Source organism: Crocodylus siamensis, chromosome 12, assembly GCF_052110815.1.
Source record: "Crocodylus siamensis isolate JL-2025a chromosome 12, ASM5211081v1, whole genome shotgun sequence".
NCBI classification, from domain to species: Eukaryota; Metazoa; Chordata; order Crocodylia; family Crocodylidae; genus Crocodylus; species Crocodylus siamensis.
The window spans coordinates 30,004,479-30,025,708 of NC_143406.1; the positions used below are offsets into that span (position 1 = coordinate 30,004,479).

The 21,230-nt window shown below is 45.0% G+C and overlaps 1 long non-coding RNA gene across 1 annotated transcript in view; it reads left to right on the forward strand.

Annotated features, from left to right (window-relative positions):
• LOC149854848 (uncharacterized) overlaps positions 1 to 20,265 on the forward strand; it is a 38,646-nt gene extending 18,381 nt beyond the window's left edge. The window contains exons 5-6 of the long non-coding RNA XR_016438776.1: positions 11,880 to 11,940; positions 12,081 to 20,265. This is a non-coding gene — a long non-coding RNA (uncharacterized LOC149854848). The remainder of the gene's footprint in view (positions 1 to 11,879; positions 11,941 to 12,080) is intronic.
• Positions 20,266 to 21,230: the final 965 nt, after the last annotated feature.

Genomic DNA, 21,230 nt, shown 5'->3' on the forward strand with positions numbered 1-21,230 from the left:
CTGGGCTTTTTCTGGCAGGGGGCTGGGCTGGGCTGTGCTGTGCTACGTTCAGGGTGCATGATGGCAGCACTGGGAGGTGGGATTGGGGGTACAGCAGTCACCTCAAAATTCATTGTAGCCTTCTCTCAGCACTGCTGCTGCGCCTGCCCCAGCCCCAGTCCCAGCCCCATTCCTTCCCAGCCCCAATCTTCCCGCCGCATGCTGCTTCCCTCACTCCACCCCTTCTCCCACAACAAACAAGCTGGTTGCTGCTCTCCACACTGCAGGGCTGCATATTGGAATTGAGTCAGTATGGGCTGATATGGCTCATTAGAAATCAGCCACCAGTATCAGCCCAAAATATCTCTATCAGTGCACCCCTACTGATGGAAGATGGACATGCCCTGTTCACCTTGACACAATCCACTTTCCTCCTCTCACCTGCCACAATTTCACTGTTTTTCTCAGATGAATGTTTAATTGTGGGAAGATGGTACCTGTGGTCAGTAATTTTTGTATGGTTGAGTCTGCGTAGAGCTTTTGCGGGGCTCCTCCTTCCCTACACCCTACCCCTTTTCACTCAGGTGTTGCTGTCAGACCTCAATGATGAGTCAGGTTCCCATTTGGTTCTTTTCTTTTTCTAAACACTGAGTGAGGTTGAGATCTACTTAGAATGGTGTCTGTACCTCTATTTCAAGGATTACAACACAACAGATAATAAACCTTTAAATAGCTCAGGTTAGTTAGCCAGGCAGGGCAGTGATGCCTCAGCTTGAGCTGAGCCACCCCTTTCCTGAGGTAATGACCTTAGTCCAGGGTGCCCTGGGGCATTACTTCTGACCCCTCTGGGCCAGGCTCCCTGTGCTTATTGACCAGTTGCCTCTAGTTTGCAGGCTTTCCCTGCCTGTGTCCCTCACAGAGTGTGGGCCAGCTTGAGTTAGCCCGAGATGGCTTTGCTCAGGTCTTGTGTCCCAGGTTTCTGCTTTCTGAGGGAATCCTGGCCCAAAGACATTCGTGCCAGTCCTGAAGAGTTGGCAAGCTGTCTTATCATGACTCCTTTGGCTGTTCTTCTGCCCAGCTCCTTTGTGCAGCCCACTCCCTTCCCTGCCTGACCTACATTATTCTATGTGCAGTCCTTGGTGTGGGCAGTGTCCTGGAAGTATTTGTGGTGGCATGATTCCTGGCACCGACAGTGGGAGGAATGCATGGACCCTGTCCTGGATTCCCAGCACATCATGTCTGCTTATCTTCAGGCTCATCTTTTAGCCCTCTTCCTCCAGGCTCTGGGTCAGTCGGTGTTTTACTTCCTGCCAGCATAGCACCAGCTGGCTGGATTACAGCCTGACCACCTGGATCTGGGCTGATCTGGACCACCTGGGCATGTGTCCCCCCTGGTAGAGATGTGTATTTTTTTTCTTCCCTAGGCTCGCATTGATCATCTGCTGCCTTTGAGTCGGTGGCTTGGGTGGGGTCCTGTCACAGCCTGACTGTATTTAAATATTTTCAGTGAAACTATTCCTCAAGCATCTGCTCACTGGTGAGTAAGAGAGCTATAGCTTGTTCTCCAGATGTGCTATCTAGAAGCATTATTTAGTTAGAATCAGGTTTCTTCTCTATTTCTTACCTGTCTATAGTCTCAAGTGTTGAGGTAGTTTGCTCTATTTTCAGTTAGGTATTCCTCTCCCAACCTTGCTATGTGTTGTAGAATAACACTAATCAAAGTAAATGTCATTGCTTAAGGGGTTTCAAGAATATTAATATGTTTGGAGGAAATCTAACAAGCCAGTAGTAAGACTATTATATTTGTAGACCAAAATGATAATGATTCAATTATCCTTTAGAGAAGGAAAAACAGCAAGTAGAAGAAACTCTAGAACTGAAAATGGAAGTATGGAGTAGAAAACAAGTGTGCAGATAGTTTGGGCATGTAGTTTGAAAGGCCAGTGAGGTGAAGTATAAAAGATAAGTTCAGAGATTAACTAGACCCACAGTAATTTTGTGAGATGGCTAGTAGGGCTGTGCAAAGCTTCAGATCACAATTCAGATTCGGAGATGATTTGAATGATTTGGAGCCCAAATCTATGAATCTGAATCAAATCACTGGAAGCTTTAGCCTTTCCGAATCAATTTGGAGCTTCTGAATAGATTTGGAAAAGATTCAGCAATTCGGCCGTAGGGTATAATGGGGAATCAATGAAATATCTATAACTTTGTTGTCTTTTGCCTTATTCAAATGAAACTTGCAAGGGTTGGTATCCTCTGCTGAACACACAATGCATGCCATGTTTCAAGGTGATAGGTGCAGGGGTTTCTGGGAAACTGCACCTCAAAGTCCTGAGAGCAAAACTCATGTTGTGTGTGAGTTAAGCCACAGCAGGGTGAAAATTGCAGCGGTGGTACCTCCTGCTAAGGCCACAAAGCCTGTAATGTTTCAAGGAGATAGGTACAGGGGGTTGGGGGAAACTGCACCCCAAATTCTTGAAAGCAAAACTCATGTCACATACATGTGGTAAACCACAGCAGGGTCAAAACTGCGGGCATGCTAGCCCCTGTGGAGGCCACAAAGCCTGCCAAGTTTCAAGGAGATAGGTGCAGGGCTTGGGGGAAACTGTACCTCAACCTGCAGACAAGCAAAACTCATGACATGGGTGACACTGTGTGTGTTAAGGTGCATCAGGGTGAAAGCTGCAGGCCTGCTAGACCCTGCTGAGACTACAAAGCCTGCCATCTTTCAAAGAGATAGGTGCAGGGCTTCTGGGTTCTGGGGCCCTGCACCTCTAGCTGCTGAGAGGCAAACCTCATGTCATGGGTGTTTGTTCAGCTGTATCTGTCTTGGGGCATGGATAGGGAGGGGAAAACTACTGCAGGCCTGGCTGCTAGGCCCTGCTATGGCCACAAAGCCTGCCAGCTGTCAAGGAGATCCATGCAGGCGGGTTCTGCTGACAGGCAAAACTTGTGACATGGGTGCTTGTTCAACTGATTGTCTTTATCTTGGGGCAGAAGCAGTTCCTGGCTCTGTACTGATTCTTTTCTCTCCTTAGCCTGTGGTTTCATAGAAGTTAATTCTTGCTCATTAACTCATTGTTACCAATCAATCATGATTCACACAGGGACCAGCTCAATACTAAAGTAATTGTAGCAATCAGTTGCACCATAGTTCCAGAGTCTAAATGAAGGTGGTTTGTTCAGAGGCAGAAAAAAATCTTCCTTTTCTTCAGTGGATTTAGAAAAAGGTAGATTGGAAGAATCTTTAGACTAGTCAGAATATCAGGGACATTTTCAAAGCTAGAAGATCCATATGTGCAGGTCTCTCTCTTTAAATTTGTGAAGCATCACTGCGTGAATTTAGATAGGCTCTTGGAGGGAGAGGATTAAAATATGTCCCCAGACTACCAGCTATAACAGGAATGGGGGATTTACACTCTGGACGCAGACAGAAGTGACAATTTTTGCCCGATCTGATCACAGAAAACAGTTTATTGCCTTGACCAAACATAAATGCACAGGTGCAGACAGCTTTAAAAATGGCCAGTCAGATGAAAATCTGAATTCTCATTGCATGAGGGGTCAGATGAAGATGTTTCAAAACAGAGCATCTTCTGTAACTTCTGTCCGCACTGCCTGCCAGACTTGAGCTGTTTTCAGAATGGGAGTGCCGGGGGCGGGGAAGGGAAGAGAGTTTGGTCTGCAGTTTTTCAGCCCCCACTGGAGGGTGGGGTGGGTGTATCGGAGCCACCCACACCACCCTCCAGCACTGATTGAGGACTCCCTAGAACAAGCTCCCTCTGCTCCCTTTCCCCCTTCCCCCATTGCTAGGTGAAGCTGGCTACAGGCTGCATCTAGATACCCTTTCCCCCATTGAATTGACAGTGGACTTCTGTTTGATCCCAGGGATCATTGTAACTCAGAATGCTTCCTGCAAAACATTCTCAGTCACAGCAGGGAGCTGCACTTCTGTCTGCACCCTCTAGTTCCTGTGACTAATGCACATGGCTAGTGCAGGTGCTTGTGGTTATAGAAATTAATTTATTGATTTCTTTTTAATTTTTTTATTTGCCTATTAATACATAAATCTACCTCTTAACTATCCCAAGATACAAGCATTCTTTGGAGTTCTAAGCATTTATTGCAAAACCACGTACTACTGAGACATTTGCCCACAGCTGCAATAACCAAAGTATAGCAGAGTGAATGGAAGGGAGGAGCATTTGGGGTGTGTATGCCACACATGTCTGGCACAATCTGAAGTGTCCAGAATTTCTACTGATTTAGCTTGCATGAATGGTCTGGTAAGTGGAATGTGAGCTAATGCAGAATCTTGGACTTGAACTGCTTGCTTCCTCTATTGTGGGTCAGTTGGACCTGAAAATATGCCTATTTAAAATTGCTCTCTCAACTTCCACTTAAAAGCACCTTCTTTAAATTCACAATCTATATGCTCAAAAGCTGAGGCTTCTGTTCAGAAAGCACCCTTTGTTTCCCTGAGTTTGGTGCTAGGTATTCTCAAACTTACACTTGCAGGCAAGGAAGGTGGGGGGGCGGGAGGCAGGTGTTCCACCCTGTGCAAACATTGCATAATAATGCTGGTTCATTAGCAAGCTTAGCTCCTAGCCTGGGGCAGAAGAGAACAGTGTCAGAACATGTGCACAGTCAAATGCTATATTGTTAAAAATCCAGGCAGTTACAGGATGGTAGCAGGCATTCCCCGATATCCCTGCATTTGTAAATATTCCCCCAAAGGGGCCTATTACTTTCAGTAAGAGAACACTGTAAAATGTTCCTACAGAACATTCCTCAAACCGACAGAACAAACCCACAGAAATCTCAAGGTTTGCAAAATCTGCGGAAAAGAATACTGAAAATAAAATAAAAGTCCTCATGGCACTGCAGCCCAACCACACAGTGCACCAGGAGGGAAGAGGGGAGGGGAACTGCCACATGAAAGGGAGCGCAAGATAGCTGCTGTGCCCACTCCTCACTGCTGATTGGCTAAGAGGGCCTCTTGTTGTGTTGCCCTTCCCCACCTCCCAGCCCCCAGTGTACACTCCAAGGCAGGGGGCACTGAGTTCCTGGCCAGGCCTCTGCCCAGTGAGGCTGCCTGCCTGAAGCTGGTGCGACTACTGCCCAACCTTGACACAGCTTCTGCCTGACCCCGGCACAGCTTCTGCCCAACCCTGAGTCCCCGGCTGGGTTGGGTAAGAGCTGCTCCAGCTGTGCCCATATGACCCAAAAAGCATGTGGGAACACAGCGCAGCAGTGGCCCAGCCCAGCCACACGCTGGGGACTTGGGGCAGTGGAGGAGGTGCAGAGAGAAACAGAGAACACAGGGCAGCACTGGCCTGGCCAGGCCTGAATAACCTGTGGATCCTGGTCCCCTGGTCCCTATACTTCCATCCTTGCCCCAAGTCCCTTGCACACAGCCGGGTTGAGCTGGTGCTACACTATGTTCCCATGCACTGCTTCAGGCCATGTGGGTGCTGCTGGAGCGGTACTGTCCAACCTGGCAATGTGCCAGGCACTTGAGGCAGGGCTGCAAGGAGATCTGTGGGGGGAGGGGGTGCGCGTGTGCACACGTGCGTGCGTGCGCACATGCCTGTGTCTGCGTGTGTGTGCGGCTCTCAACAGCTTAATAAAACTTGTTAAATGGCCCTCCTGCCAAAATAATTGCCCACTCCTGTCCTAGAGCATCTTATGTCTTCTCATCCTCGCTTCCACCTCTCTACAGGTTTTGTGTTTTTATTGGCCATGGGGTGGGTGCTTGGCAAACAGCTGAAGAGGGAAGATGCTTGTGCCACAGCATCCCTATATATACAAAAGATCTCATATTTAGCAGCCAAAGTAGATATGCTGTTTCTTGTCCCCAGGCCCACAATCCTTTGTGCCTGCAAAGGACTGTGGGATTGGACGGTTGTGACAAAAGATTGTAGATAGTATTGCCCTGTTTGTCTTGCTTGTTTAGCCAAAATGTTGGTCACATGGGTTACATGTTTCTTTAGCGAAAGAAGCAGATGAGAGAATTAGGCATGTCTTTGAAACACCCTTGTTTATTTTCAAAGGAAGTACAGAGTACCAGCAGTGAGGATACAGTTTAATATACCAATTGCTTGTTCTTGTTCTTACCCAAGCTTCTGTGTTTCTCTGGTCTACTCAGGTGATTTATTTTGGAATTCTCCATTCACTTTACGCTGTCACAGCAGAAAGCAGGTTGTTTGGAAGCTGTTTACCGCAGCTTTGAACCACACGTTACTGGCAGTTTACCTGCTATCTTCTCTTGTCATGTCCATGTTGACATGTTCTGCTTCATCCACCATCCCTCTGTTCTTATTTCTTAATATAGAAACAGGCAAAGAGAATAAAGACATTTTGTAAGTGTGCTTTCTTCCCCTTTATACTCCAAGTTTTTAGGGCTTTTTTCAGTTGGAAAACTCTCTCGCTGGGATTTGTCTTGTGGCTAGTTTCCCACTGCTTGTTCTGGCAGTCATCCTGGCCTTCCTCTCTTTCTGTGTCTCTCACTGTGGTGTTTTATTGTTATCATCCCACACACACATAGCTGCAGCCCTGAATGTGTCAGATGAGTGGGGCTCCTTCTCGGGCCATGTGGCTAACTCCTACTGTAGCCTGACCCATAGCTTTGTTTTTGGGTGGAAGCCTCTATTGTTCATCTGCTCTGTAAAGGAGCTCAGTTGCTTTTTACCCCCGTTCTGAATAACAGCTGTTTGTTTTATACCCACCGGGCTCAACAAGATTTAATCTAACCTACATAGTATCATTTTGTGCTATGGGTAGATAGGGGAGAGAGGGGGAACCGTGGAATAAAGATCCTTGCTGGGCTTGTGTGTTGCTTAAACTGTTATCTCTCCTATTGCTTTCCTAATTTGCAAGGCTTGTGCAGCAGAACTTGAGGCATAACTGATTAAAAATGGGGTACAGACAGACATTGGGGACTTACTCTAGCATTTTATGTAAAATGCCATGAATTAGACTCCCCCCACCCCCCAAGCCAACAGACATTGCCAGGTTCGGGGGGCGGGGCTTGGAGCTGGCCAGGAGGCCGGCAGGTGGGCGTGTTTCAGAGGCCTCCCAGGCAGCGGTGGATTTACCGTGAAGCAAACCGTGCAGTGCTGCGGGGCCCCCAACAACGGGGGGCCCCGCCGCTGCTGCCGGAGAGTCTCCTGCGTTTTCTTTGTGGCCTTTCCTCCCACCCAGCAGGTTGTGGGCTTCTTCAGCAGTTCCGGCCAGAAATTTCGGCCACCGCCCCACCCCTGCGGCCTGTGTGCCGTGCTGATTCCCTTGCAGATGTGTCGTGGGGTGGGAGGTGGGGCTCTGCACCCAGCACAGATCACAGGGCCCCACTAACCATAAATCCACCACTGCTCCCAGGAGGCGGCCAGCTTGCCCCTCCCACTCCCCAGCCCGGCTCCCTGCTCCCCAGATTCAGGGCTGTCAGCCAAGGTCGGGGGGGAGGTCCTGGCTGCTGAATGGCCAGAGCTGAGGGGGCAGGGATGGGGAATGGGGCCCCCACACCTCATGGGCCCCTGGCAGGGGTATTGTGGGGAGCTGGGTCAGGCCCCTGAGGTGAGGGGGCTCTGTTTCTCCCTGCCCCGCACCCTCCCTCTCTATCTGTGGCAATTCAGCAGCTAGAAGCTCCATGCTGGCTGCTCCTAGCTACTGAATGCTACAGAGCTGGGGATGAAATGAAGCTCCCTCTCCCCCTAGGAACAACTTGGCTCCCTATTATATCCCAGTTAGTGAGGGGGGGCCAATTCCCTGCCCCCTCCCCATCACAGTCCGGGTCATTCAGCAGGTGGGAGCTCATTCCCCTTCTCCCTCCCTTCCCTCTGACAGACAAGAGGGCGGGGCTGAGCTGGCTACCAGCCCGCCCCCCCCCCCCCCGCCAAAAAAAATAACCCTGGAGAAATCACAAGTTCCCTAAGGCGCTCTGCTAATGTAATACCTGATTTAACCAGGGTTAATTTTTTTGCATGATCAACCACTGTAAAAGTGCTCTGCAGCTGTGCACAGGTGTTATAACACAGCTTTCAGGGGCCAGATCACTGGAATAATGTCACTTCTGTCTGTACCCTTCTACTGAATGCCTTCAAAACAACATTGAGGTCCCAGAGAGTTTGGAGTCTGTTCTCCCCATGCCCCCACCCTGCTTTTTTTGGATGTGACAAAATCCACTTTCTGCAGGCTCAATTTGTACTCCTTCCCTTCATGGTTTATTTCATAGTTTCCTGGATGACACTGTCAGATTTTTGTCATTAATCTTGCATGACTTAGATACCTTTGTTACCACCCTAAACAGCTTCTCCCACAGGCTTTGCAGATACCCTACTTGTAGATAGTTGCTGTTATTTTCTTTAACCCAGCTGTCTGTTCAGTTGACCTGATGTTTATGCAGCAAAGTCTGTTTAATCTTTTATTTTGGTCTCATAGTCTAATCCCTGCAGCCCATATTCCTTTTTTTCCTTCCATGATCTGTCTCCCATCTGTCATTTTCATTCTATCATTCAGGGGCCTAAACAGAATATACTCTCCCAGATGTGGGGAACATAGCAAGGGGTGGATTATTTCCTCCCTGCTCTGAGGATCCAGTAAATTCCTCTTTGTTGGGTTTTTGGGGGTTTTTTGTATTTTTTTTGTTTGTTTGTTTCTGGCCAAACTTTCCGTGCAAAGAATGCATTCTCCTTGCTCTCTGGGTTTCAGTAGCTTATAGCCTATGGACATTTAGGACAGCTCTTTTTTCATCTGTGTTTTTATACAAACATTGTTTTTATAAAAACACGCTGCAAAGTGTCCAAGAAACCCAATTCCTAATACTGGGTAATTTCTTGTGACAGCTGGGACCACTTCGTGCAGTTTCTGTAAGTTTTGATCTGTTTCTGAACTAAACAAGAACACAGTGGGCACGTCTGCATAAGACACTAAAAGTGCATAAGACACTAAAAGTGCAATAGATACATTAATGCCCATGTAAATATGCCCAGTGTGACTATGACAAGGAGTGTACTTTGAGGCTCACTTACTGTTCTGTTGGCTTACAACAGGGGTGCTCAGTCTCCAGCTGGAAGTCCACATGCAGCCCAATAGACCCATGGCATCCCACCGACATGGCTCCTCATGTGTCTAGAAATTTGGCATCAGGGGTGTTAATATGGCTACCTCCTCCCACTGCCAAATTCCCAAACCTCATGTCCTCCACAGTCAGGTTGGGGCTGGGCTACATCCCCTTTCCTCCGTGGAGCCAGGTTTGGGTTGGGCCGTTCTCCTTCCCCCGCATGCGGCCAGGTAGGGTTGAGTACATTCTTGATGGCTTATAAATTATCACAGATAGTTGGCACTGCACACTTAATTCTCCTTAGGGGTGGGATTTGAACCAGAAGCAGTTCATGTGGTGGTATAGCTCTTTCAGAACTGGAGAAAGCCAGATGAGCAAACCTTTCATCTGACCCTGAGCTCCAAAGTGCTCAGTTTGTTTCTCAACAGGTTTTTGTAACAAACCTTGTTTTTGTCTGGGTGCTTGCTGAGAGCACTTAACTTTGGGATCAGCCTCCTTGTGCAGATTCCTTTTATGACCAGCTGCTGCACTAAGTGAGCTCTTACATATTCTGTCCATTAACTTACAAGAAGCTCAGGATACTGAAGTTCAGGACACTGAACTTGTCATTCTACCTAAAGAGCAGCGCAAGGAGGGAGCGTTCCTTCATACGTGTTGCAGACCAACATACTCATTTAGGCTAAGCAGTTCTTAAATGACAGGAACTTGGATATGCATGTTCCTTAGGTACACTAAGCTTAGTGGGACTGATTCATCTGATTTCAGAAGAAAAGCTATAAAGTAATTTTCCTCCACTCCCTAAACCTGCCTGGCAGGTGAGAAACAGGTTTCTTTTTCTTTACAGGGCCTACAGCTCTGCCAGGTGTGAGGTGTGGTAGCAGGGAACTGAACTGGGCTCTGCTTAGGTATTTATCTTTGCTGAAAGCTGGATTTACCAAGCTAAGCTGTAGGAGGTAGGAGAAGAGATTTTGTAAGTTTAAACCCTGTGCCAAATTGAGGCCTCCAGTAGAGATGAGTGGCTCTTTCCCTGTCTATGGATTTGTACCTCTCTGCATCAGGAAGCTTAAGCCATTACCTAGGAGTCAGTTTGTCCAGTAGAAATATCCCTTTTAATCTTCTAATGCAGGGTGTCAATCTTAAATTGGTCTGTGGCCACATGCCCTTCCACAGTGCCACTCTTCCTGGGGTTTTGGCAGCCATGGCATGAAACCGCACAATGGGAACCAGGCCTGCTGCTGCAGATGCACAGACAGCATCCAGGAGGTTAATGTAGAGGGGTAGAGTAGAGGGGGTTTATGCAGGGGGGGTTGTGTCCCCTCACTAGCCTCCTGCTGCTTGCTACTGTGGGGGAAGGTGTTGGCATGGCCCCTACTGCGCTACTACTCTCACCCGTGACCAAGTTCTGCCAGTTCCTGTAGACACTGGAAATGGGAGTGGTAAATTCAGTGGCAGCTGTAGTAACCCTATGCTGATACCTCCCCACACAGCATGATGGGGCTGAGGAAGGGATGTGAATCCTATGAGCAGATGACTCCTGCCTCTGCTTCTCCAGAACATGGTGAGTTGGATCACCCACCTCAGATCCAGTTTATGGGACAGATGTTTGACAGCCCTGTCCTAATGGTAAGGAGCAGAAGTTATGGGCACTAATGATACCTTCTTTACCCTATCAGTAAGAGGCTGTATATTTCCACTATATTAGTTCTACATCTTGACTGAGTATTTAGAATTAATTCCACATTTTTGAGCTGTGATGTACTGAGAAGTGCTTCCTGAAGGCCACTTATAGATACAGAAGAGCAACAATGCAACCACCTGAAGGTTGGTTAGTATAGGTAAACCCTGCACTAAAGCCTTCAAATACTGCAGGAATATTACCCTTGGACCAGGCAATTGCATGTGCAGATTGTATTTGCATGTACACTGTTTCATGCACAGAGGCAGGTGTGCAATACTCAGACTCTAATTCCTACTTGGTCATTCACCCATACCCCTAGGGAGGGCTTTAATCAGCATGCTATAGAATCAGAATCTTTCTGGCTCAGCGAATGTTTGATAATTATAAAGAAGTGGAACAGCTCCTACAGGAGGCATTGAGAGAGTCACCCTGAAGAGTCAATAGCTTGGCTGGTGGTCTGGGTGGGTTAAGACTGAGGTTCAAATCCCTCGTCTAAATCAGGCAAAGCAGGAACTTGGACACGGGCAACCCAAACAGTGGTAGTTCCCAGGGATGATTTTTGTCTTTTGTTTCTTCCTCCTGCCCAAGAAAAATATTTAAGGGGCTCTTTCATCCTGATGCAGAACAGAGAAATCTTTGAAATCACAGACCTTTTCAGAGATGAGAAAATAGTTTTCCTACTGGCTCAAACTAGCACAGTCCTGTGACACCCACATGCTCTTGTAGAAGCTAACAGGACTCCACATAAATGTAACTGTACTTTTTGGCACTGTTACAGAACTGGAGCATTGAATACGAAACTTATTCTTGCTATGCTATTTTTTGAGTTCATAACGGTAATAGCTATGTACATTTTTGCCTTAATACCCCTAATTGAAATCATGTGGTAGAGGCTGCTCAGAATTTTAGGGCTGCCTAATACTTCTTGCCTTCCAAGTGAGATGCGATCTGTTGGAATCATTTTAGTCTTGCTGTCAGGAGGACCTGCCAATGTGCTGCTTTATTGATTTCTCTATTTCCATTTTGCAGTTTTCCATAAGAAACTGGATTTTTTTCCCCCTTGTTTGGATAAAAATAAGTCACACACTTGAACAGAAACCAGAGATAAAGGGTATTAAAAATCTGACTGGAATAACAATGTCTGTTTTCACTTTGGGTCAGGTTTCAAGATCTGAACAGGAGAAAACAAACTCACTCTGAAGATAATAGCAGTCCCACAAAGGTACATTCTACTTAGCCATGTCTGCTAATTCTGCTTTGGAAAAGATTCTACCAGCTTGTCCCCTGTACACCCTGTCTTTCAGGAATGAAATTTGGCCATTGGTTTTAATACTTGTTCTAAAATATCTTTTCTTTTTACAGGAAGAATACACAAGTTTCAGCTTAGCTTGCAACAAACCTCCAAAGTGATAGCTTTTAAAGAAAACTATTCAAGACATTAATTTGAATTCTAATTTGTATCTAAATCTTTAGTTTATATATCGAATTACTTTGAGTGCATACCTTTCATAGATTCATAGATTGTAAAGGAGCTGGAAAGGACCTTGCAAGATCATGAGGTCCAGCCCACCCCCCCCCCCGCACTAGGCAGGAAAGACAACTGAGGTCAGAGGACCCCAACGAGGTGACTGTCCAGTCTCCTCTTGAAGATTTCCAGGGTAGGTGAATGTACCACTTCTGGAGGGAGTTTATTTTACAGTCTGGACATTCCAAGTATGAAGGAGTTTTTCCTAGTTAAACCTGAAATAGTCAGCAAAACTGAAATTAAATCTACTTTTCCTTGCTCTTATTAACAGAATATAGTTTTTATCTATATTTGCTGTTTGAAGTTATTCATATTAATTTGAAAGTGTGGAAAAGACTTACCCTCTGAAGCAGGGAGGTGGCGGGACGCCGCACCAGAGGACAAACGCGGGAAAAGTGAAATTGTGGCAGGAGGAGCTGCCACAGCAGAACTTCAAAGGAAAAAAAATGGGCGCACTGGAAGGAGCCATGGATGGCTCCCACACCAACATCGGCATGTTTTTTACATGCCTGCCAGGGCCAATTGGCCGGCCGGATGCCTGGGGCTAAAATAAAAAGCCCGGCAGAAGAGCAGCAGGGGGTGCCGGGAGAGGAACCCCCATCTGGTCTGAAGGGGCCAGAGTGCACCCACGGTCCCAGGAAGGAGACCTAGTGGGCACCCCAGGAGGGGGAAGCCCCAGGTATCTACAACCAGCTTGAGCCAGGGGAGGTGCCCACAGAGCCAGAGTGGGCACTGAATGGTACCACTGAAGACTGGGGTCTACGGGGACCCAGCAGCAACTTGATATGAATGCTACCAGCTGGTAGTAAGGACCTTGTCCAAGGAAGGGACGACATGACGGGGAATGAGACAGAGCCAAGCACACACGACGCCTAAACAGGAAAAAGGGGGCTGCAGAAGACACTTGGGGAAGGAACACCATTGATTGATTGCAGCCATCAGACCTTATGACCTCAAGCACTGAAGACCACCTGGGACATCACCCTCTGTGATGTGAGTGGTAACATCGTGGTTCGTGGTAGGCAGGGTGTAGGGGAGGCAGAGCCCCACAGAAATGGACCAGAAGAAGCAACCAAGGGAAGACTTCAGGGGGCAGGACCAAACATCATCTTCCCAATTTAAACCAATGAATCATCAAAAACGTGGAAGATGAGGCCCCCTGGGGAACCACCCCGAAGTCGCTTGCTGACTAGAGTGTCCGGGCCAAGAAGGCATGGCAAAGTCTGAGAAGCATCCCTACCATGACGAACCAGGGAGAGGCACGGGAGGTTACAGAGAGCCTTTTCTATTGTGAATTAATTGTGTGAATACTTCTCTTTCAAGTATTTATGTTCAGCTTTCAAAAATCACGTAGTGTTACAGATGGCACCTGCAATTTCTGCTTGACTGCAGGAGAACAATAACCCTCCTAATTCTGAAAAGGTTTTGAAGAAATCTCAGGGGCTTGGGGTCCCTGAGCAGCTAGTTTTGGGAACCCTAGAAAGCTACTCACTTACTTGCATTCTTCTCAGCACAAATCTTATCTGAGGGATCAATTCCAGAAAAAATGGCTGCTACTTAAATATTTTATTGACTGGTTGGCAAACTAAGCATAACCTTCTGTCATGGCCCAAATACAAATTAATCCCAGCTATAGATCTGATCTTTCCCAGATGGTGACATCCTTGCTTCACTTTATTGAACAAATCCTTTTTCTATGTCATTACTCTTTTTGTCAAGGAACTTTGAGAGCCCTATAATTTAGATTGCAAGTTAAATTCCTCCTTAATTTACTCCATTTTAGTTTCATAGAAGATTACAAAACTGCTTTATCAAGAGAAACTCACTCATCCAATGGAAATCAAGGCCATAGAGTTAGATAAAACCAAGTTCCAACATCACTATAGAGCAGAAAGAAGATATACTTATGCTACTTTGTAATTCATGAAGCTATAGGATTCAAATATGAACATGTGCAAGACAACTACAACCAGCTTCATCAGCCCCTTTTCATGCATATAATGCATCTCCACTGCCATTTTACTGGAAAGAGACACCAAGCTCATTTTCTCTTGTATGGCAGTGCAAAATGTTGTTCTGGGATTAAGTACGAGGTCAAAAGCTGCTCAGCCTTTCCCCACCTGGAGCACCTGGATAGGTTAACACACAATCACTCTAGTGTCAGAAGACTCTTAATACATAAAGAAGTGTGATTGGATGGTTTGTTTGGATGATTCCACATGCTGTTTCACATTACATACTCTTAGAGGTAGCATAAAGAGAGAGTGATTATACATTTCCCAGGTCTACCCAGAAAATAAGTTTCAGCTATGTGAGTTACCATGTGCTGCTCCCTGTAGATTGACAAGATGCTCAAAATATAACTGTATATACAGAGCTTTATGGCTTCCTCCTTCCCACCTCAGGGAGTCATAATATCCATGGGATCCTTAGTTAAAGTTTCTTGATTTTATTTGTGTATGTGTGTCTGAGAGGGAAATTGTGATGTGGGAAATCTTCAAATGCTATCCACACATGACACCAAATGAATACTCAGTATATTACCCAAACCTGGGATTCTCTCCTTTTTACATGAAGAGTTAAATAGTTGACACTGTTGACATTTGAACTGTGGTTCAAATCATCTGAGGCAAAGAAGAAAAGTGAATCTGGGATCCTCACACAACAGGGAAATGCTGTATCCTGTCTAAGCTGCTGGCTGAAATGGGGATGAAATATAACTCTTTCTTTTTAAGCAGAAACTATTGGGTAGATTCACAAATATTTTTTGAATGTCTAAAACCTCATTTTTCAGTGAATTTACACTTCTCAAGAAAAATTTCACCCAGCTCTTAACTGAAATACCATTATAGGGGAAGAATTGCCTTGCTAGCTTCTACTACAATAGATTTTGAGTTCTGCATTTTCCTTTCCATTAATGAAAATGGATGAAGAAAACAAAACAATCATAATCAGCCTGCAAGGCTCAAGATGTTTTGTTATTTTCCCTGCGGCAGTTGCCTACAGTCTTCAAAGTGACTTCATTTTGAAGGGTAAAGTGACATTGGTACTGCTGGTTTAATTTAGCCTCTATAAGAAAAAGAAAATCAGAGGCCAGGTTTTCATTGCCCAGTGGATGGGCCACACTAGAGCCACATGACCCTGACCTAATTCAGCGGATCCCAGTTCATGCTAGCAGGGATTTGAATCTGAAAAAACAAATGAATTTACAAGGATTTAGTCATAAGTATCAAAATGTGCAAGATGCATGTTGTTGATATGGATTTATTGCTCTTAACTCACAAACTTGTAGTGATTTATTTTTGATTTTGTTTTAAATTGAAAAGCAGTAACAATGAGCAATAGATGTGAGTAATGGGTGTCTGGACGTAACTGTAAAATGTAAATAAGGCAAATTCTCAGAGCCCTTACTTAGTCAATGGCAGTTGTGACATCTGAGAGCAGACATCTGGATTTAACCCGAAGTGTAGAAAATAGCATTTAGGAAGAATCCTTGTCCTTTATGGATGAGCATGGTGATTCAGTATTATCTTTCTTCTGCTGAGTGCTAACAGATGTCAGCTTTTTCCTTTTTTGAGAAGTCAGATGTGTACTCTAGGTGCATTCCCAATGTAGCTTGCTTTGTTTTTGATCATGTGACCATCTCCAATCAAGGACTGGTGCAGTGTGCACATAATTCTCTCACTCATGAGTCCCAGATAGGACACCCACTGGCCGATTCCTAGAGTACAACTTTGCTTCAAGAATTGCCTCTACCTAGAAAAAATGAGGCAAACCTCATTTGCTGCTTGCCTTAGCTTCTGCAAAATAACTACTTCACAAAATTAATAAAAAACAGTTTTTCAAAACCTAACCAGTGTTTGCATTGTAAGAAAAGGAACTTAGGCAATGTCTAACGGCACCATCTGGAGTGCTTTGCAGTCCTAGTAGTTTGGAAGTAGTCATTTCAAAGACTGAACAAATAAAAAACTTTCTTAGTTAAGAAAGAAAATATTACCTGACTATTGCAGGAACAATTTTAAAGGTCCCAAATACCTTCCTTGATGGAAGTGTAGCTTGAATGTATTACCTTTTCTCCTACCTTAATTTTCCCTTCTGGGTGGATCATTTGAAAATGGTAAAGTGTACATATGTGACAAGTGTTTTTTATTTTTAATTCTTAGTTTTTAAAACATGGACAGATATAATAAAATAGCATAATTGTCAGCAGGAGTGGAGGGATGTGGGGCAGAATCATGGGCTGAAAGGGACCTTCTGCATCTCCCAGTTGAGTTCCTGCTCTTTTAGGCATAATGTTATTAATCCTTTCCTTAAATTTATCCAGCTCCCATTTAAAAGCAGTTAGGTTTTTCTGCTCCTTTTCTGCTCCAGTCTACATTTGGCCATTTTATACCCAGTGTTTGTGTGTCAATATTGTCCTTTAGCTTTAATAGCTCTCTCCATTCCCTGATATTTATTCCAGCTGTGTTTACAGACAGCTATCCTATTGCCCTCCAAGCCTTTATTTTGCTAGGCTATACAAATCATCCTCTTCTGGTTTCCTTGCTGCAAGTTAGCAGCTCCATACCCTCCTTCCCAGTATCAGTTATCCCTCTGCTCCCTTGGTCAACATCAGTAACTACTGAAAGGTTATATTTTGAGCATCTTGTCAATCTACAGGGAGCAGCACATAGTTATTTTATTTTTGCCATGTTTAGATTATCATAAATCTCGACCTCAACTTCAGTGGATAACAGCCCATTTCTTTCCTTGTTTCCTTTTTATTTATATAGCTGAAAGAAAATTTGCTGGTTTGATAACCTTTGCAAGGTCCAGCTCAGACTGACTTTTGGGAATTCTCACATTTTCAACCTCTAAAACATGTATTTCTTAGCTATGTAGTCTTTTTCTATCCTATTACCTGTTGGAATAAGTAAGCAGAGAACATCTACTGTCCTTCTTGAGGTGATTCTTCACACAGGCAGGTCTGAAGCCCCTTCTTACAAGTTTTTCACTTTGCTTGGGGTTCAGATTCCTGTTAGTGTCTTCTAGCCTGGCCCCCGAGTCAGCCTTCCTCCTTTTCTGCCTCAAACTAAACAGAACAGATAAATGAATAAAAAATACCCACCTCCCTCTCCTATGAAGGGCAAGTACTCCACTATTGCCTTTCTTCTCAGCTTCCCTCTCCCCAGCATCATTTCCCTGGGAGCTTTTAACTTCCACCAGGGCCAGCCAATCCCAGTCAGCTGGCCCAGTGCGCTAGGCAAACAGGCAGGCAGACTGTTTTTTTAGAATCATAGATATAAAGAGCTGGAAGGGACCTTGAAAGACAATCAAGTCCAACCCCCCTGCTCTGTCAAGAATATTGCTGAGATCAAATGATCCCAGCAAGGTGTCTGTCCAGTCTTCTCTTGAAGACCACCTACTTGGGAAGTCTATTTCAGTTTCTGGTAAGAAGTTCTTTCTTACATCCAACCTGAAACCATCTTCTAACAGTTTATGACCATTGCTTCTTGTCCTCCCCTGGGGTGCCCTAATGAACAGCTTTTCTCCTAGCTCCCAATATTTACCCCATACATACTTATCGACAGCCACCGCCCCCCCTCAGTCTTTTCTTCTACAAAATGAACAGTCTCAGATCACAGAATCATAGAAAATTAGGGTTAGAAGAGACCTCAGGAGATCATCTTGTCCAACCTCTTGCTCAAAGCAGGATCATCCCCAATTACATCATCCCAGCCAAAGCCTTGTCTAGCTGGGTCTTGAAAATCTCCAAGGATGGAGCTTCCACCACCTCTCTGGGTAAGCTGTTCAAGTATTTTAATACCCTCTTAGTAAGAAAATTCTTTCTAAAATCTAACCTAAACTTGTCTTGCTGCAACTTCAGATAAAGCATCTCCACTGCCATTTTGAAGTGGGTGGAAGCTAATACACAAGGCTATCTGAACGCTTTAATTAGAACAGCTCTCGGAACCACTCTAATTAAAGCATGCCTCTCCACCCCCAAGCACATGTAAAAATGTCCAGTAAGCCCACTTCCCTCAGCCTTTCCTTAGAAGTCACATGCCTCATCCCCCTACCCAGTTTCATTGCCCTCCACTACACACTCTCCGATTTGTCCACTTCCTTTCTGTAGTGGGGGCCTGTAACAGGTGGGCCTTCTTGGGGCCAATTTGCTTGTGGCCCACCCATCTGTTTCTGGGCCAACCACCCACCTTCTCTCCTGCCATGCCTTGTTGTTATCTAATTAATTATCTTAATTAGGTGGGATGCTGCCCATTTCTTGCCCCGATGCCAGGGGTCACTATCTGTGGCTCCATTCCTCCCCTACACTGCAGCCTATGCCTTGCAGATGACATCCACAGATGCTACTCTCACTGGCCCCACACTAGGCCCCAGAATCCTCCAATCAGGACCCCTCTAAGATCCCTCCATTCAGGTAGCCTATCCTGACTTCATTTGAACTGCCTAGCTCCCTGAAACTATTTCCCCTCTTGAGCGTCATCTCCTTGTGACCTTTGGCCACACAGGCCCTGGCCTCACCTCCAAGGCCAGTCAGGAACCCCAGGCCCTCAGCTCTGGGCACCCCTTGTATTGGGCCCCTGGCCCTTTTGACCAGTCTGGTCCTGGCAGCAGCATTGACCAGTCAAGGGTACTCTACATCAGATCTCTGAGCCTCTAGCCCCCCTCTCTCTCTAGGGTCTGCCTTCTGGACCCTACTAGCAGGTGACCCACCTGGTTGTGGGAGCTGGGGTTAAGGTGCCCTGAGCCACCTTTCACCTGGGTGGTAACTGACCTGGCATTTCCTGGGGGCTCCTGTGCCACTGAGAGCCCCACCAGGCCACCTGCTCCTGGCAGGGTGCAGTTTTAGGTGCCCAGGACCAGGAGCCTCCTAGCCATCCCCTACAGCTCCTGCCCTTACCTCCAGGTTGTTGCAAGCAGCCTTGTAGCCAGGAATAGTCATTATGCTGTCACCATAGTTGAATATGTGTTCCTTTTCTTGTCTTTTCTTTTCTTTTCTTTTCTAAATGCTCTTACTATAAGTTAGCCTAGTTAGAGGTGCTATGTCCATCCTTGATTATGGCTGACACTAGAGATTTAACCAGGAAAAGAAATGAATATTCTCTTCTCCTCTCTGTGAATCCATGTTTTTTTTGGTATGTACCTTTTATTGCACACTAAGGTGGAAGAGTTTGTAGAAGCTCAGTATGACAACACTGGCAATGAATCATGGGCTTAGGTCTTGGGTTACCTTTGTTTTTTATTCTGATGTATTTTTCTTCAGTTCATAAGGGCAGTGTAGGCAGGGAAGCAAGTAGTTGGATCCCAATGAGGAGGCTTCCCTAATTTTGCAGGGATCAGCTGACTTGATTTCTTTCAGGGCTGCTACCATTGGGCACTAACCTCTGCAGGCCTCCTCATGATGTAAAATTTTGTCAGCGCTAACTGGACTCACTGGGTCAGTGGAATGTGGTCACTTGAAACTCCATGTTCTATGACTTTGCTTTTATTCTCAAGGGGAAGACACGTAAACAGTAATAATATTTACATGTTTCATTTAGACCAGCAGTTCCCCAAGTAGATTCCTGGATATCAAGCTGAAATATACAGCAAGCAAAAAATATTTACTTTGTCTCAGGGAGATTCAAAAATACTAAAACAAAACAGCAAATATAACTTAGCCAGGCTCCCAGAAGATTATTCCAGCAAGGAGTTCAAAACCATGCCGGATCATTATTGTACCTTTTCACCAGCTTTGTACAAAACAGTCACTATAATTGCATTGCTATAATGATAAGAAAGGGAGCGAAGAATGTTGCCATATGTTTGAGTTGTCCCATAAGATTCCTCTTTAGGATGTTCAAAATTACCTTAGTTATATGCTTTAAATGCTGATCAAAAAGATGTTGAATTAAAATGCAAAGCTATGACTTATATGGTCTTGGGAATATACTAATATTGAATTTTACAATGGTTCTGTTTTTTGGAAAACTGTTTGTCTTACTGTCAGCTAAACATTCTCCGTCTTTTGTAACTGTTACTTATTAAAATAGTTTGTCAGCAAAGGATATTGGGAATTCTGACATATATATTTTTCCTGACTCTTCCAGTTAAAAATCAAGAGTGTAGAAACAGTCAGAAAATCATTCAGTAGAAAAGTAATGATAGTATTCAGCATCTGGAACTAATTGATATTTCCTGTCCCAAAGCTATTGTTGAATTTTTCACTCTTACCAAGGAGAATTGAATCAAACTTCAAACAATCATTTAATACGTCCTACTGTTGTAAGCTTTTATCAAGTACTAATGATGACAGACTTGATCATATCATTAGCCAGTGCATGCTATGGAGAATTTAGCTGTATAAAACATCAAAAACTACTCTTCTTCCTACTGATTTATAACAGACTCTTTACTCCTGTTCAAAATTGTCTTAGAGTCTACAATTTTGGGGCAGTTTGTACTCATTTTATTGCTATCTTTGATCATGTAAGCTCATGGGCTTTCCCAAGCTTGTGGTGTGTGGAATTCTAGTTTGTACTATTGACAGAGAGACGAGACCCTGCAGGGGAAAGTGACATTCCTGGAACCTCCTCGACACACAGAATTCAAAACATTCAAAAAATATCATAAACATTTGAGGAATATTTCCAATCAAACAGTGTTTGCCCACTGGTTAACAGCGTGGTGGCTGCATTCTCAGCTCTGTTCTGCTGATGTTAGGCTGTTGTCAGCATCCAACCTAGGGAGCTTCTATCACTAGATTGGATATGACAGCACTGCCATGCCTGAAGGATATTCCTGAGTTGCAAGATCCTACATATTTGTTACTACTCAACACCACCAGTTATGTTCAACATTCAGACTGGTAGCTACAGTGGAGATCCCCAGAGATTTAAAAGTTTGGAGCTTTTATTTAATTAAGAATTTTGATGCCAGATGCATCATTTTTCCCAGATTCTAAGCTGATCCTGCTAACTGCCACATTTTTGTGTTTCCACTTAAAA